The sequence below is a fragment of the Danio rerio genome, chromosome 5 (genome assembly GCF_052040795.2).
Source record: "Danio rerio strain M-AB ecotype USA chromosome 5, GRCz13ab, whole genome shotgun sequence".
NCBI lineage: Eukaryota > Metazoa > Chordata > Actinopteri > Cypriniformes > Danionidae > Danio > Danio rerio.
This window is the reverse complement of record NC_141025.1, coordinates 46256739-46274849: the sequence shown is the minus strand read 5'-3', so window position 1 is coordinate 46274849 and position 18111 is coordinate 46256739.

Below are 18111 nucleotides of genomic sequence, written 5' to 3'. Positions count from 1 at the left end.
AAAATTCAAAGGGGAGGTAATATTTCTGACTTCAACTGTATATGTGCTCCAAAACAGTGACAAAATTCTCGTTTAGTAGATCTAAAACCAATAAAAACATGTAAAGCTTGTAGTTTGTTACTTCTGCCTAAGATGGATCAATGTTTTTTTTTCTACATCACCTCATACTTTAGTTTATCATCAAATATTCACCGATCAAATGCTCCCCAGCATTTGTCAGGTCCCGCCCCCTTCAAGACATTTCTAATTGTCTTTTCATTTGATGTGCTTGAGCTCAACCACTTTCATTGGCAGACCTGTGATAAAAACAAAATGCTATTGGCTATTTTTTTAAAAAGAGGTGCTGCTACTCTGACATTTTTCTTGCTGATTAAAGGTCCCATGAAATAATAAAAAAAAACTTTTTATATGCTATTATCAGTTTGTTAGATGTCTATTAGCGAGTGTGCTTTAAAACAGTGACAAAATTCACATTTAGAAGATATAAAAGTAATATAAACATGTAAAGGTTGTAGTTTGTTACTTGTGCCTAAATGGATCAATGGTTTTATTCACACCACTACATACATACAGTTTCACATCAGATCTTGACCGATCAAATGCTCTCGTATCTGACCCCGACCCCTTCGTGGGCTGTTTCTCAATATGCGTTCTTCAGTGATCTTGTGTTCTCGTGTAACGCCATCATCAGCTGCCAAAATTCAGTTTCAATACTCAAGACTGCAAGAACGGAGGATGCATGAAACTTCCCGGATGTGTTTTTGATATCGAGGACACACCAATGCAGACTTGAGCACCAATCTTGCTCGAGGAGTCCCAGAAGTCATTGTGACTGGAAGTGGAAAGCACAGCATTTTATGTAGATTTATTATTAAGGTTCAGAGATTAACTTATTTACCGCTGGAGTTTCCTTAAATGAAACGGTGAATATAAACATTACCATGGACATCTTAATAAAGGAATAAGGGTGTTTATTTGCTAAAATTCATATTAAAATCAGTTTTATTTATATTGTGTAACGTATATCTATAATGTTTATATGTATAGTATATATTTTATAAAGGGGAAAAACAATAAACCGTTGTATGAATGCTGTAATGTTTAAACAAATTTCCATTTAAAATGTGTGAAGGTCATGTGACTATCAGGAAGAACGCAGCATCTCATTTCTCACAGGACGCGTTCTCTGTTCTCGTGGTCTTCCGAGTTCGTTCTTGCGAGGACACCTGGCAAGACCAGCCTTCACAAGAACGCAAGTCCATTCTCTGCTTTCTTGGAATTGAGAAACAGCCACATTTTCTATTTATTTGAGCTGCTTGAGCTCAATCACTCTCGCTGGCAGAGTGGTGATAAAACAAAACACTATTGGCAGTTTTTTAAAAAGTGGAGGAGCTACACTATGTCCCAACCTATCTTTGTGTTTCGGTTGACATTCTGTCAAATTTTGAATTTAAAAAAATCATATTTCAAAGCACTTCATGGGACCTTGAACTTGATTTTGTTCTACAAGACATCACACAAGTTTGTTCTCTACATGAAGACTATGGTAAGCATAAAGAACCATTTTTTTTTCTTAATGTTAAGAATAATTTAATACTATTATCGTAATTAGAACCTTTTTTCCAGGAATAATAAACATTTTGTAGGATGAAACAGGTTATGCGAAAGGTTTTTCATGTACACATTGATGGCAATTTATATCTTAAGTGCAGATTGCAGTAGAATTATCAAGGTGATCATAAATTCCATTTCATGCAACCTTAAGTCCATTTGAACTGAATTTGGCCATATCAGACTCACACAAATCAATGATAATAATCACCAATGACAAATAATATACATACTACAGAGTAGATAAGCTCCAGGCTCTAGGGAAAGAAACACAGAATTTCACAAATCAGCAAGGACCTGGACTGAGGATCTCCTGTGCTCTTGGCTCTCGCAACCGCTGATAAAACATCACAGCTTTTGGAAAGCAGAAACTCTCCAGACAACTTCACATCTTTGGAATGCCTCTCTGTCTGTCTGTATAAACCTGTATGACTTTTGTTTCTCTCTGGAACAGAAAATAAGAAAGTTTGATGCCAAATTACTCCCATTAAATGTCAAAAGTCATGTTGTTTTTTTGGATACAAAATGAAAGTTTGAGCGCTGTTTTAGTTCCACTGACTCACTAAATGAACAATAACAACTCAAAATTTGTATGAATCATCTTTCTTTATGTGTTTCACAAAATAAAGAGATTCATACAGTTTTGAAACAACATGAGGGCGAGTGAATGATGACAGTATTTTATTTATTGTTTGAATTATCCATTTAAGGATGTTATTCCACCTGAAAGGACTTTTAAAAATTATAGTTTTTTGTTAACTTAAATTAAATCATGTTTGTCTTAAATCACATTAGTGATTTACTACTTTTATTTAGCACATTTATGTTTAATCTAACAATATTGCAAATCTCTTTATCTAGTCAAGAGTTACAATCTTATTTCTAGGCAAAAAATAAATCAATAAAAAATCTTATTTATCTGGTTTTCAGAATAATGCAAAATAATAATGCAAAATCAGATTGTTTAAGAATATTATGATTCATTAAGATTATTTATATATTTAGTACTATTAGTTAGTAAAAATTACTAACTTTAAAAAGAAAATTAAAAACATTTTACCTGCAAATACCTTAACTACAACCAGAGACATATTCTAAGACTAGCCTTGTATAAAAAAAAAAAAATAAAAAAAAACTGCTTGATCACACTTACACTTGATCTTCAATGACAAAATACATTTGTTTATGTTTTGTTGCATGCATAAGCTTTAAAAAGCAACTAGTAATACTTGTGCATTGTAACTACTGTCTGTCTTTATTTGCATACATTTATTTTTTTTGGACAAAATGTGTGATGCTGATTTAATTTACACAATAATCTTGTTTTAATTTTAAATGCTTTTGCTCGTTTTAAGACAGAATAATGGCAATTCTTAAATTAAGAGAAATTCCCCTGTTTAAAATCTATTTACTAAAAATCTATTTTTAAAACCTTTTCACAGAAAAAAAGAAGAAAACAATTGCTTAAATTGTTAAAAAAATGCACACAAACATGGGTATTTACAAAGCCGCATTTTTTTTCTATGTGTCTTCGTTGTTTGTTGACACTGAAACCCAAACTTTCTTAAAACTCCAACCAGGTTGAAAATTGTCCAAACCTCTGGGTACAGCATGGTATTGTGGATGCTACAACTGGAGTTTTTGTCTCAAGAGATCAGCGCGTGTACGATTTTCTTCTTTCTGACTGGCCAACATGGTTGATTTCACACCAGTCATGGAAGAGGCGAGTGAGGCAAAGTCTGCATGTTCACAGCAAACGCATTGCATATTCCAATTACCACAAGACAGTAATTGCACTGACTTGTTTGCAATTTACTTGTAAAAATACTTAAAGGTGCAGTAGGTGATTGTATTTACAAACATTTTTTTGTTGTGCTGATTGAAAGTCTCTTCACATTCTAATAGTAATGATTATAATAAATGATCTACATGTTATGCATGTATTTTTGTGGATAAGGCATACAACTAAAAAAATGTTAGATTTTGAGAAATGTTAGATAAATGAGAGTGACAGTGGTAAAAGAAAATGCTCAATCAAAACTTTAAATCCTTGAATGTATATTGGAGTTACTTTTGCACACTAGAGGAAGGACGACACCATGGCTGAAGTATTTCTTTTAGACAGCTAAAGTTATGTTTTAAAACATGTAAAAAAAGTTTTATTTTAGTCACGCAAAGCTGATGTACATTTTGTTGTTATGAATGGGATATATGCACAGAAGTGTTGTTCATCCACTGAAGTCTTCTGGTGAAAGATGGATGTGACTATTTCATAAGGGACCTTTTACAGCATTCATAATGTCCTTTTGTTTAGTTTAACAACAAAACATGAGTAAATAGGACTATCCCACCTAGCCTGCTTTACTGAACTGAAGTTGTTTTTTTATTCACATCACATTGGTTCATTTTTGAACGATGGCGACCTGTGACGTGCTCCCTACTGTTTACCATTGTTTCCATATTGTTTACCATTGTTGAATATTCGGTCTGAAAAAGCATGTAAGTATGGCTTAGTAATAAGGGTAATCCCTGCACCCTGCTGGCCAATCACAAACTAACTGGCGAATGACATGATCTAGTGGGTTGTCTACTGTCATCTTTAATGTGCACGTTCATGATTTCAGGTTGCGTGGCTTTGGACGGTAAGGAAGGGACTTTGTTTTTAAAGCTATTATGCTAACTGATAGCATTTTTGGCATATCACTTATTGCACCTTTAATTCCTAAGTTTGGTATGAACCCAGCATAAAAGGTTTTTTTCACCACCTGTTGGTTTGGCATGTCCTCAATATGCATCAGTGCTTTGGCACTTTCATGTGGATTATTTTAAAACAAAAGCCGGGAAAATCCATTTATAAAAATCCCCATGTGTGTGGACATGGCTGGAGTGTGCTGGAGCAGGAGTGGATTTAAACTGTGCAGGGCTGCGGCCCTCCACGAATGCTATACGATTATTACAAAGGGCAAGATACCTGGGATGAAGGAAGGTGTAAATTTTGGGATGTTGGAACAGCTGAGACTGAAGCAACGTAAGCAGCTGCTTATATACTGTACTGTATGTGTTGCTTGACTTATTAGATGAACTCGCTCCTCACTAACTTAAGTTTAGGAACTTCCTTTAAATGCATGGCAACCACACCACAGGTCTGAGAGCAGTTATTCTGAAATGCAACAGGTCGCTGAGGTCAAAGTTATAGGATGACAGTCATAATTTTTGACCAAACATAGTGCTGTGACATTAGCTCCCATGTGTGCTCATATGTCTTTTTGTACACCTGAACCGTTTTTGAGAGCAACGTCTCTCTCTCTCTTTCTCTCTCTGTGTGTGTGTGTGTGTATGTGAGTATCTATGCAGTTGAAGGGGCTTGATAGGAACCTGCATCTGGTTTTTGACCCTTATCATCATCTGCTAGAGCTGCAGCTGCAGCCGCCCCCATTCCTGTCCTTACACACACACACACACACACCAGCAGCTGTCACTGCTCAAACCTCTAGTATCGCGTTTCTTGTGGAGTGCTAGATCTCCACATTACCACCATGAGACGCCAACACACACAAACACCACAGGATTTTGATACATTCACCCTCATTTCTGCCAGGCCGAGAACAGTTTCTCTAGCTATTAGTGTGGTTGACTGCTATAGCAAATTACATTTTGATTTTGGCTGAAATGTAATTTTTGAGAGTGTGAATCAGGTTTAACAGATACGAAACACAGCTTTTCCTCTCTAGCTTTCTTCATGATATGGTGCTTCATAGTGTAGTCATTTGTGATGAAAATGAATGGTTACTTTGCTCTCCTCTTCAACAATGGGCCCATTGAAACCTTCAATTATGTCTAATGGTGCTTTTCAGTCCATTCCTCCACACTGTTAATTGAGACATCAGCAAAGTCATTCATCAGCCTTAAAGATATAAACCTCAGGTCGTGTGAAGAGCATGTCAACAAACACATATGAGTCGGATGAAAGTGAATCCATTTCATTTCTGAGGGCACTAGCTGACATAAATGATAAACTATCACTTTTTGAAGATAAAGTTTTTTTTTTCGTGTGTGTTTATTGATTTGTTTAGAATCTTTTGACTATTATCTACTTGTTTATTTAAAAGTTTGGTAACTTACATTAAACTTATTTTATGAACAAGTGCTGTTAACTTAAGCTAAATCTTATTTAGATCTTTAGTTTCTTTAATTTTTTTATGGATGGTACAACTGATTTAGACACAATACTTTTGTCAAAACCATATAAAATCTTATATATACATATATACACACACACAAAATAAATGACTTTCATGCAAATACAAATAATGCAAATTATATTGTCATATGTTTTCCCCACAAAACTGGTCAATAGCAAAAAAAAAATAATAATTATAAGTTTTATTTGAAAATCTGGGCTATTCCCATATTTTTTTTATTCTGTTGTATATTAAAACAATGGACATTTTGTTGTCTAAATATTTATATAAACAAGTCTAAAATCACAGTATCAAAAATTTATTTTAAAATTTTAACACCCTCAGTCCCCAAACAATTAAACAACATATTTAAAAGGAAAGTTGAAGTGACACATGCCTCTATCCATCATTTTTGAAGTTCATTGTAGACAAATGTCACAAAATAACAAAATAAAAGCTAAAGAGAATAAAAAATGCAGATTCTTTATTTTATTGAATTGACAAAATTGCCAAATTTTTCAGTATTGGGTTTATACATAGTGTTATACAGCGGATGCCCTTCCAGGTGCAATCCAGCACACTTACTCATGAACCCCCAGTGCTGGAAAACACGCATACACTCTTTCATTCACACATACACTCATACACTATGACCAATTTAGTTCACCCAATTCACCTATACCGCATGTCTTTGGATAGTGGGGAAAACCAGAGCACCCAAAGGAAACCCATGCGAACATAGGCAAAACATGCAAACTCCACACAGAAATGCCAACTGACCCAGCTGGGAGACAAACCAGCAACCTTCTTGCTGTGAGGTGGCAGTGCTAACCACAGAGCCACTGTGCTGCCATTTGTATATATTTCTTTAAATATTAGGAAATAAATTAGGAAATTACCCATGGCAATGTCCTCAATTAAGTTTGTTTTTTGGCACACACAAAGTCAACTGAGTAAAATCACCCTAGCAGTTTCATAGTTTTTTTTGGACCAAATTCTTCATAAAAATTTGAATTGTTTTGCAAAAATCTCAGCTTTAATTTGGTATTTGGCACATAGTCAGGATAATTATGGTTCATATGTGTTGCAACTTTAAAGGGCACCTATAGTGAAAAATCTACTTTTCAAGGTGTTTCTTGAGACATATATGTAGGCATAGTGTATAGACCGTCATATTGGGGTGATATAAACACACACACTCCTTTTTTTTTTTAATTTAACAACATAAAAACGGTGGACCAATTGGAACAGTTTTCAGATCGATCGCAACTTGACGTAGTAGTGCGGTCCCCCCGCCCACCGAATTGATTGACAGCTGCGCATACTAACATGTCCCGGTAGTCACATGTATAATCATATCAACAAGACCAGACGTGCACAATGCAACCGGGAATAAAAGGTCAGTTCAGTTTGCTAGGATCATCAATCATCATCAAATGTGATCAAGAGTAAGTTTCACATGTTTAAAACGTCTTAAAACAGTGCCTATGTGTAATGAAGTACAACAATTTACTTCAGCTTTACTTCATCAGCACAACAGCGTGTCAGAACAATTATAAAGGAAGACGCTTCAATCCCCTTTTGTGGACGTTAAATCAGGTTTATTTTGTACATTAACATAACAGATATGTAAAGGTCATATAATAACTGAACTTCTACTGAGTTGTGTGGGATGCTGTGCATGCAAAGTGCAGAAGTAGATAAAGCTGAAAGAGATGAACAGGCCTGATTGTCTAAAATTAACTTTAGGTGGGCAGCTAGAAACTTCCAGTCAGCAGTATTTTTAACACAGAATATGTGCAGTTGAGAAAAGTCTTATGCTTTTATTGTTGTGCAGAAAATTAAAAGAAAAAGAGGACTTACTGTATGTCTGGGGTGCAGCCAATGGAGGACTGGAGAATGATTGACAAGTGACAAATTCCACTAAACTACACCTGTTAATATCAGCTGCCTATATTTCAAAAGTTCGCCCTTAGCTGATGACTGGTTATAAAGTGTGTTTGGCATGCTGTCCCGGGAGAGTGCCCTGAGCTCATGAGATCCTCAAGCCTGGGGCTCCACCCCTGTTGCAGGGCGAGAGGGGAGTCCAAGTTAGGTCTCGAGAACCCCCTCTGCTTGATAATGGTAGATGTAGATTATAAATGCTATAGAGTGTGTATACTGGATTTAACGCTTGTCTATGATGTCAATTTAGTTTTGTCGATTTACTTGCGTTACATGTTTTTGGAATGTGGGAGGAAACCGGAGAGCCAGGGGAAAATGCACGCAAACACGGGGAGAACATGCAAACTCCACACAGAAATGCAGACTTGGCCAGGTAAGATTTAAGATAGTGACATTCTTGCTGCGAGGCAATGATGCTAACCATTAGGTCTCCGTGCTGCCCTGACAGGGAATGGGAGGAGTAAGGGTGGAAGAGGGGATTCTTCAAAACGAAGATGACTTAGGTAAGATACTCTGGTTATTTATAGTGATTTAGGAATCGTCTGATTGGTGAATCAGTGTTAGCTAATGAGGATCAGCTGCTCTCCTGACCTTTTTTTATTGAACACACATGGGATTGATTCAGTATTCCAACACCAAACACAGTCAATATCAAAGATCAAGGTTAAGTTGCATAGAATATTCTTTACATCAAATAAAATTATTGTATATGGAAAACAGTGAATCACACACACACACTTACACACACAAAAAAATCTTTAGCTGGGTTTTTAAAGAGAGGTTTACATTTGTACTTAATTTTTAACAGAACAATAGCGTGCTTGAATATTTTCAAAACATTCCCGTTTTTGGGTGTGCTCTGGAAAGTGAATAGCCTCATTGGTGTATATCACTTCTGCTGATCTCATTTTGGTAATGACAAAGGTGAGTGATCTCAGGCTCGGCTGCCTCGCGTCTCTCTCTGGGTGGAGCTGTTGTTTAGGGTTGTCACTCTGCCCTCATCAACTCGGGCCACACGAACAATAGAAACGCTGTTACCCTGTCCTGCTCTTTCCCCTAACCTCTCTCTTTCTCTCTGGGCAGGTATTTCCTGAGGGAACACGGGCCATTATCACAGCTGAGGAGAGTCAGGTTTCTTCACTAGACTTACTGACCCTCGAATCAATACCTCCCTATGAATGTGTGGGTCTTTGCCAAACTCATCTGGAGAGGCCTACTTTGTCATGCTCAATATGGCTGTCTTTCTCTGAGACCTGGGCAGGATGCAGGCTTGGGGGCCCCAAAATAGACTCAGAGGGCCCAAACAAGAAGCACGCAAAACATTGGAGACAGAGAAAGGAAGGAAGAGAGGAGGAGGCCGGGATACAGGTGTGCAGCTGCTGGTAGGCTGAAGTTACAGGTTGAGAAGGTCAGACTATGGCAGTTTATCATTCTGTACTGTTTAAAAAATGTTTGAGCGTTGAATATGAAGTGCTGAAAATTTCTGGAGTGTTAACTTCGGTGATATTTGTGGTATTACTTTGAACTATCATTCAAATTGTATCATTTGTTTATACACTACCTGAAAACAGTCTTGTTGCCTATCCAAGTTTTAGGAACAACAAGTAATAACTTCTAGTTGATCTTGTGGTATCGGAAGTGGCTTATATAATAGGCAAAGACCTCTAGATTATGCTTATTTTACCAAAATAAAATATGATCATGTCTTGATTTATAATTATTTAATTAGGACAGTAAGGTCTGACTTTGCTTAGACAAAAAGTATTATCAGAAATAATGTACAGTATAGAATATAAAGTCATGGTGCAGTTGAAAAATGAATTAATATTGTGTATGACTCCCATGAGCTTGGAGGGCTGCATCCATACATCTCTGCAATGACTTAAAGAGCCCATATTATACATGAAATAGGGTCATATCTTGGTTGTAAGGGTCTCCAACAACAGTCTAATATGCATGCAAAGTCAAAAAACACTTTCATGGTCTTATAATCTGCATTTATTTTTATCTAATTATCCCAGCGACTCCTGTATGAATCGTCCAGTGATTCATTTGTTCCCAAACCCCTCCTTAGCGCGAAGCTAATCTGCGCTGATTGGACCGATGACAGTCTGTCACGATTGGTCGACTGCCTTCAGTCAGAGAATTAAATGCCCAATAGCTAATCAGCAATATAAAAGTAATCACAGTTCATACGCGCTCCATAGTGTAGGCGTGGATTTTAGCTGCCACACACACACACAAACACACACACACCTCTGGACGACAACGCTCCCGCTTCCGCCCGCACCCGCCAGGTTTTAGCCTGAACCCGACCGCTCCCGCTTATATTTAGAATTTCTTGTCCCGGTGCCCGAACCGCCCCGTTTTCTGCCCGCCCCGCCCGATCCCGCTAAAGAGCGGGGGAGAACATAACCGAAAATCACCCAGCTAAACAGTCCAGAGACAGCCAGACAGAGCTCTCTCTCTCTCTCTCTCTCTCTCTCATACGCGCGCACTAACACATACACACAAGCGCCAAGCAGACACACAGGCAGGCAAAGCTCTGTCTCATTCGCATAGCAATATCCACGATATTGCTAGACAGCCCGCTCCCGTCCCAAATTAAACCTGTTACCGACCGCTCCCGCGATTGATTCGGAAATTTATTCCCGCGCGGCAGAAATCTGGCGCGGGGACAGCCGCGGGAATGCAGACCTCTACCACGGAGCTCCGTAAACAAACAGCACGCGTCGCGTTTTTAACGTGACTTTGCACGCGATAAGAGAATATAGCCAGTTAACCTGATACAGTACACGCGGTTACAAGTAACAAATCACAACTAAATACATTTGCAAGCTAGAGTCAACGAGGCAACTTTAATCGCACGTACTTACACTTGAGAAATGGAGGAAGAAACTCATCCTGACGTCCATTAGTAAGTAACTCTTTACTGATCCTTACTTTAACAAACGCAGATGAAGTATTCTTTGTAGCCTGTAGTTTCCAGAAGTTTCCAACTGCTTGGTTATAATGCTGAGGTTTCATCTCTGGGTAGAGAATCGATAATGTCCATCTGCAGTGTGACTTCAATCGACCGGCATGTTTGTGTGCGTGTGTTTGTGTGTGTGTGTGTGTGTGTGTGTGTGTGTGTGTGTGTCTGGGTTTCTGCGTCAGAGGGCGGGGCCTCAGGTTTGAAATCTCCCGGGTTTGCGCGTGCACGTGAATAACTTGGTTTCGTTCGTACGTCATGGCGAAACACCTAATGAATCGGTATCAAGGCGACTCGTTTGAAGCACTATGAGTTGACTCTTTTATAGATGAATCAACCGTTTTAAACACTGTATTCTTACAGATTTAAGCCTTAGCTGGATACTTCACTTCACTTAGAGCTGTGTTACACACTACATGGAGGGGAATTTTCAAAAACCCATAATATGGGCTCTTTAAATAACTTATTAATAAAGTCCTCTGGAATGGCAAAGAAAGTGATCTTGCAGGACTCCCAGAGTTCATCAAGATTCTTTAGATTCATCATCAATGCCGCCTCCTTCATCTTACCCCAGACATGCTCAATGTTCGTATCTGGTGACTGGGCTGGCCAATCCTGGAGCACCTTCTTTGCTCTCAGGAACTTTGATGTGGAGGCTGAAGTATGAGAAGGAGCGCTATACTGCTGAAGAATTTGCCTTCTCCTGTAGTTTGTATTGTAATGGATACCACAAATGTCTTGATACCTCAGGCTGTTAATGCTGCCATCCACTCTGCAGATCTCTCGCACACCCCCATACTGTATGTAACCCCAAACCTTGATTTTTCCTTTACCAAACTTGCCTGATATCTGTGAGAATCTTGGGTCCGTGCAGGTTCCAATAGATTTTCTGCAGTATTTGTGATGGTTGGAATGCAGTTCAACAGATAATTTATCTACCTTCTGCCACTTTTCCAAATGATCAACTAGAAGTCAAGTCATTTGTTGCTCTTACAACTGGGATTAAGGGCAAGACTTTTGTAAGGTAGTGTAAGGTAGTGTATGACACCATGTATCAGTTGTTTATATGATGTAACATAGGCAGAATGTGGTGCATTATGTTCATAACCACTTGAATGTGAGTAAATGGAAAGGAAATGTACTGTATATTTTGGGTGAATTCTCCAAGCTTAAATGGTTTTAAACCTTTATCAATATCTTTTTCTGCTGAAAAAAAATGTTGGAAACTGGTAGCAACTGATATTAAATTGACATAAAAAGTACTATTGAATGCAATATCTAGCAAAAGTTTAAAAATCTTCTACTAAAATATCCTTAATAACCCAAATAGGTTTATATATATATATATATATATATATATATATATATATATATATATATATATATATATATATATATATATATATATATATATATATATATATATATATATATATGAATGAATATATAACTGCTCATAATATATAAGCATGTACTGTAACAAAATTAGTTCCTAGTTTGTTTAGTCAGTCTAAAATTTTGCAGTAAGGCATTATGTGTAATGTTGGCAGATTACACATTTTTTTTTAAGTTAAAATAAAATAATGGTAACACTTTACAATAACAGTACATAAATAATGACGTGTTAACATGTAAACTAGACATTATGGACTAAGGATGAGTTCATGCATGCGCTAATCATGAACTAATGTTAACTATTTCTATTTGAATAATTGTTTAATTTAACCATCATGAACTCATGAATGGTATTTTAATGTATAATTATATCATGACTACTTGGAGGGGCACATCATTAACCCATTCTTAACTACTCATAAACTCCTTTTGCACATCCCACTAGTGTGTTTACACTGAATTACAATAGAAAAGTGTTCAGTCAACATCAGCACTGTGAACACAGGAGTTCATGAGCAGTTTGGGATGAGATAATGAGATGTGTCCCTCAAAGTAAAGTCATGACACAATTATACATTAACAGCTTATGAGTTCAAGTTGGTTATGTTTAGATTAAACTTAAATGTTAATGAATACAATAATTAACAACATATACTAACAAGTAATTTAGGTAGCCAAACTTTAGTGACTCGTAGTTAAAGTAATTCATGATTAGTAAATATCTTAGCTCATCATTAATTCAAAAGAAAGTAATGTTTAGTTGACATATTAATACATCTTTATTCATGTACTGATATTCTAAAGTGTTAATTACATCTATGAAGATGTGTTTATTGCTAGTTAATTGTAACAAATTAAATCCTATTGCAAAGTGCTGACACATTTTTAATTTTAAAAATCAAGCAGCCTTATTTACTTGTTAAGTATGAAGTCACACGCCACCATTTCATGGTTCGGTAATAAGATTATAATATGGCTGATAGCTATTTGAGTTTAGTAGTCCAGTCCAGTTAACTAAAGCCCAAGCAAGAGTATTAGCTCAACATAGACATGTTTGCACTTCCAACATTTTATTATGGTCTTAGTGTGTTTACTGTGTATTGATAATTCAGCTAAGAACAGCTAAGATGATTCATAACTCAATTTCAAGGGCTGAAAGGACAATATGTATCCCTACATGTTCCTTGTATAAACAACAAAGACATAACCCAACCCCAACGTATCTGCAGAACTGATAATGGCGGTGGAGAAGTTGGTTAGTACTGTGGGAGTACGGATTGTAAAAATGAATCATATCGCTGTCAAAAAAAGGCAAAGCAACGGAGTCTTTCCAGATGTGCGTTTTGGTCTTTGTCTATGATGAAGATGCAGATATCTGGACATCGTAATCCCAAACTGGCCCGGCGCCCAGAACCTTCCCCCCTATGATTAATGGGGCATCTGTGGAGAGATGGAGTCATGGTGAGGGGGTACGAATCTGCCTTTAGCTGATGCAGCAGGGACAGGTGCTGATTTAGTGCACTTAGTTGTGTACAGTCTACAAAAATCTTGTGTAAAACATCCAAAACTCCATAGCAGGGGCACATTGCTTGTTAAACCAAATACATTTTGAAGCTATGGCGTATCCTGACTTCTCCAGAATCTATTTCTCAGGGCTCTTAAGAGGGTAAGCAAAAAAAATCTTTGCATTTGTAAGCAGTGACAGGCTGTGTACTCACATTACAAGAAAAATATGACAGAGATCGATGTTTCAAATCTACAGTGCCATGCAGGGATAGGGGATCTTACTGGTAGATGGTAAATGAGCTTGTTAGTTTTTGTCAGAAAACATGTAAAGCTGAATTTAGAACTGTTTCAATCTGCATTTCGCTCTATAACTAATCAAAACAAGAAGAAAACGTATTGAATACACTTGTAAAATGAAGGCTATTAAAAACTTCATGTTTATAGGACATAATTGACTGCATACATCTGAAATATGGCCCATTTATCTCACTTAATAATGTCCTGGCGTAGAATCGAGGGCTTATTTAAATGGTTTTAACAAGTGATTTTAACTATGGCTTTTGAGTTTTTATAGAGACAGAATAGAATGACTAACAAACATGGAGAAAAGCTCATTGCAAATGGATGCCTGCCAGAGTGTCGGCTCTTTTACAATGCATTTTTTTTACATAAAGATTTGGAACCAAACGCCCATTTGAAGTGATCTTGGGATTTTAAGTGTTGGGGCAAATTTTCTTTTCTTTTCCCATGTCTAATGTGGACCACAATACTTTTGCACAGAACCTTTGCAATGCAGGTTTTTCAGTCATTTTAATTTACATACTCTGTATAGGGCTGCACAATATATTGTTTTAACATTAGTATCGCAATGTGTGCATCCACAATAGTCAAATCGCAAAATATAAAATTTTGAGCCTGATTTATAGTTGACCAGAAGTCACAGAATAGTTTTTAATCACTTTATTTATACAGAATATATATAATTTCAGAATGTTTGTGTTGTTTTTAGTCCAAATATTTACATTTCATAGCAAGATCTAAATAATTTGTCTTATTAAAGCTTGCATTAAAGAGAACCTCTTAATTTGGATTTATTTCTTCTGAAATTGAAACCAACAACAACATTTGTACTTGATCTTAAAATTATTAGATATTTTAAATAGAAACGAGACAAAACAAATTAAGAAAAGCGTTTTGTTTTTTGCATTGCAATTATTTAATTTCTCATGAATTTCATTAATTTTCTTTTCAGCTAGTCCCTTTATTAATCAGGGATCACCACAGCGGAATGGACCGCCAACTTCATTCATTCATTTTCTTGTCGGCTTAGTCCCTTTAATAATCCGGGGTCGCCACAGCGGAATGAACCGCCAACTCATCCAGCAAGTTTTTATGCAGCGGATGCCCTTCCAGCCGCAACCCATCTCTGGGAAACATCCACACACACATTCACACACACACACACACACACACACACACACACACACACACACACACACACACACACACACACACACACAACCCAGTGACCTTCTTGCTGTGAGGCGACAGCACTACCTACTGCGCAACTGCCTCGCCCGGACCGCCAACTTATCCAGCATATGTTTTACACAGTGGATGCCCTTCCAGCTGTAATCCAACAGTGGGAAACACCTATACACACTCTTTCACACACATATACTATGGCCAATTTAATTCACCTAGCGCATGTCTTTGGACTGTAGGAGAAACTGGAGCACCCCGAGGAAACCCAGGCAAACACGGGGAGAACATGCAAACTCCACACAGAAATGCCAACTGATCAAGCCTGGCCTCGAACTATTGACCAATCATCAAATTGTGCTATTTTATGAAACTGTTTTATGAAACTGTATTCATATCACAATATTTATAGCAAAAAAATCAAATATTGCAATATCAGATTTTTCCAATATCGTGCAGCCCTAATACTGTACATAGTTAAACTTGTACAGTGAAAAAGTTATGTAAAAGTATCACAGTTTTTAATGTTACTTGAACATTATATTATATAACATTATATTATATAACATTATAACAATATATATATATATATATATATATATATATATATATATATATATATATATATATATATATATATATATATATATATATATATATGTGTGTGTGTGTGTGTGTGTGTGTGTGTGTGTGTGTGTGAGTGTGTGTGTACAGTTTTATAATACATTACATTTAATTTTGCACTTGACTTAAATGCAGAGTATATGCTACATTTGAAAGCTAATAAGAACCTGCAAATGGAAGGTCCAAGTTAATGGCCAATTTATGTCCTAATAAATGAATTTATTAATTAACTAATAAAAATCAGAACAGAAAACCAAGTAATATGGACAAAAGCAAACAAAGGACTAAATCAAACTCATAAATACACAGAAGATAGCCAATAACTAAACATGGAACAGGTGAGTGTAATCAGTAACTATGAAAACTAATTTAAAGAACAGGAAATAAACACAGAAGAAGACATGAAGGTGCAAATAAAAAGGTGTATACATGACTTTTATACATTTTGATTGCTTAGTTAAATGACAATGGACCTCAGTTCTGGAAAATGTTATCATTGTTGAAAAAAGGGGTTTCAAAATACACAATCTCTCTGTGTATCTCTTGAATTCAATTTAATCCAATTTATCTTTATTTCTATACTATTTTTTTACAATGTAGATAGCAATGTAGATTAACATAAATGAAAAAAAAGAAAATCAGTCAGGCAGAGGTAGAAGTAGCCTTGCACACATATTGCACTTATGTCTGCTATCTTGTGGGCTGTTGTATTTGAACAGTGTTGCAGGAGTAAAATGACAAAGGCGGGTATGGAAAATTTGGGTGGTTTTACAACGTAACGATTGGCCCCTCCAATGTGTTCTCGAGACCGTCACAATAAAAACTAGTAAATCTGCCTCTAAAAATGAATTAAAACTAACTAAATTTGAAAACATTAACGAAATAAACACTAAAACTAATGAAAAATCTAAAAGTATTATAACCTTGACACAATCCAGCTCAAAAGGTGGTAAGGGTGTGCAATCGAACTTAGGTTCGTTCCAGGCAATTGAACCAAGTGTGAAAGCACCCTAAATTAAACTGAACTGCACTTAAACAGCGAGATTCAAATTAAAATAAACTGCATTAGTTTATATTTAACTAGAACTACACCAGCATTAAACCTCTGCCTGACTGATCATTATGCTTTAATTGATTAAAGCATTGATTAATTACCAGCAATTTTCCAAAAAGAGAAGTTATTACTGGTAAATTGCTGGAATGCTGTGCTGTGTGAACACAGAAGGAAGATTGCTGAAAAGAGCGCGTTCACGCTTAAAACGTGCTGACGTGAGACATCTACTTTAGCCAATTAGAACATTCAGACGCATTCACATCCGTGCTGTTTATGAAAATAAAAGTCTTTGAATATTTTTCCAGACACATTTAGCTGCTAGATGTTAGTCAGATAACTTTTCTATGTTCCTTCTTAATGCCAATTGTGTAAATTATTGTCAGTAAGATGCTTATGATAAGCCGATGTTTGTTTACCTTCAAGCTCTGCTACCTTCAGTTGCGTGACGTGTCATGCTTTCACTTAAAGCAGCTGGTGAGCACCAGCACACACACAAATTATGTACATCTCGACATGCAGAAGTGTTTCTCTACATGTTTTCGTCGAAGTTGTTCACACTACTTCTCCATCCAGTTTTTAATGTAGTCTCATGTTTACAAATAAAAGTGCAGCCATTTAGTGGTCATTTCTGGTAAATAATGTCAGAATTTACCGGTATTTTGGAATGAATGTGTGAATGGTATTTTGTGCAAAAATTACGGAACGTCCTTGCCTGTGTGAATAGCGTTTTTTTTTTTTTTTTATCTACTGCTAAAGTCGCTTCGGAAATTTTCCACCTATATACCGGTATCACTGTGTGAAAGGGGCTATTATCAGTGTTTGAACTGGGTCAATCCCGCTTGTCACTGAGATAAGTGATACACAAACATGCACACACACACACACTCGAATGAACATTATGAAAAGTAAGGTTTGTTGTACAGTTGGCAGTTCACTTCTGTTATTCAGTACAATTGCATTCATATTAGAAGTAAACTGTAAACCAGACCAACTCTTTCAGGTTGACTCGAGTACTGTTCACTCATTTGAGTTTAGAAGACATGTTCACACTAGTTAAATGTACTGTACCATAAGTGCTAGTGTGAAAGCACCCTTAATGTCATTGTTGAAGGCCGATCTACTGAAGAACAACTCCACCAGTCCCAATTAAACAAACTAGGGATGACGGTGGCACGAAACCAAAATTCCACCAATTGTCCAAAAAGTGAAGAACAAACCATGAAAGAAACCAGGTTTAGGCGGAGTGACCAATCCTCCTCATTTTAGAAGACTCAACAGGACCACATTTGTGCAGGTGTTTTTTTTTTTTTTTTTTTTTTTTTTTTTTTTTTTACCAGTTACTG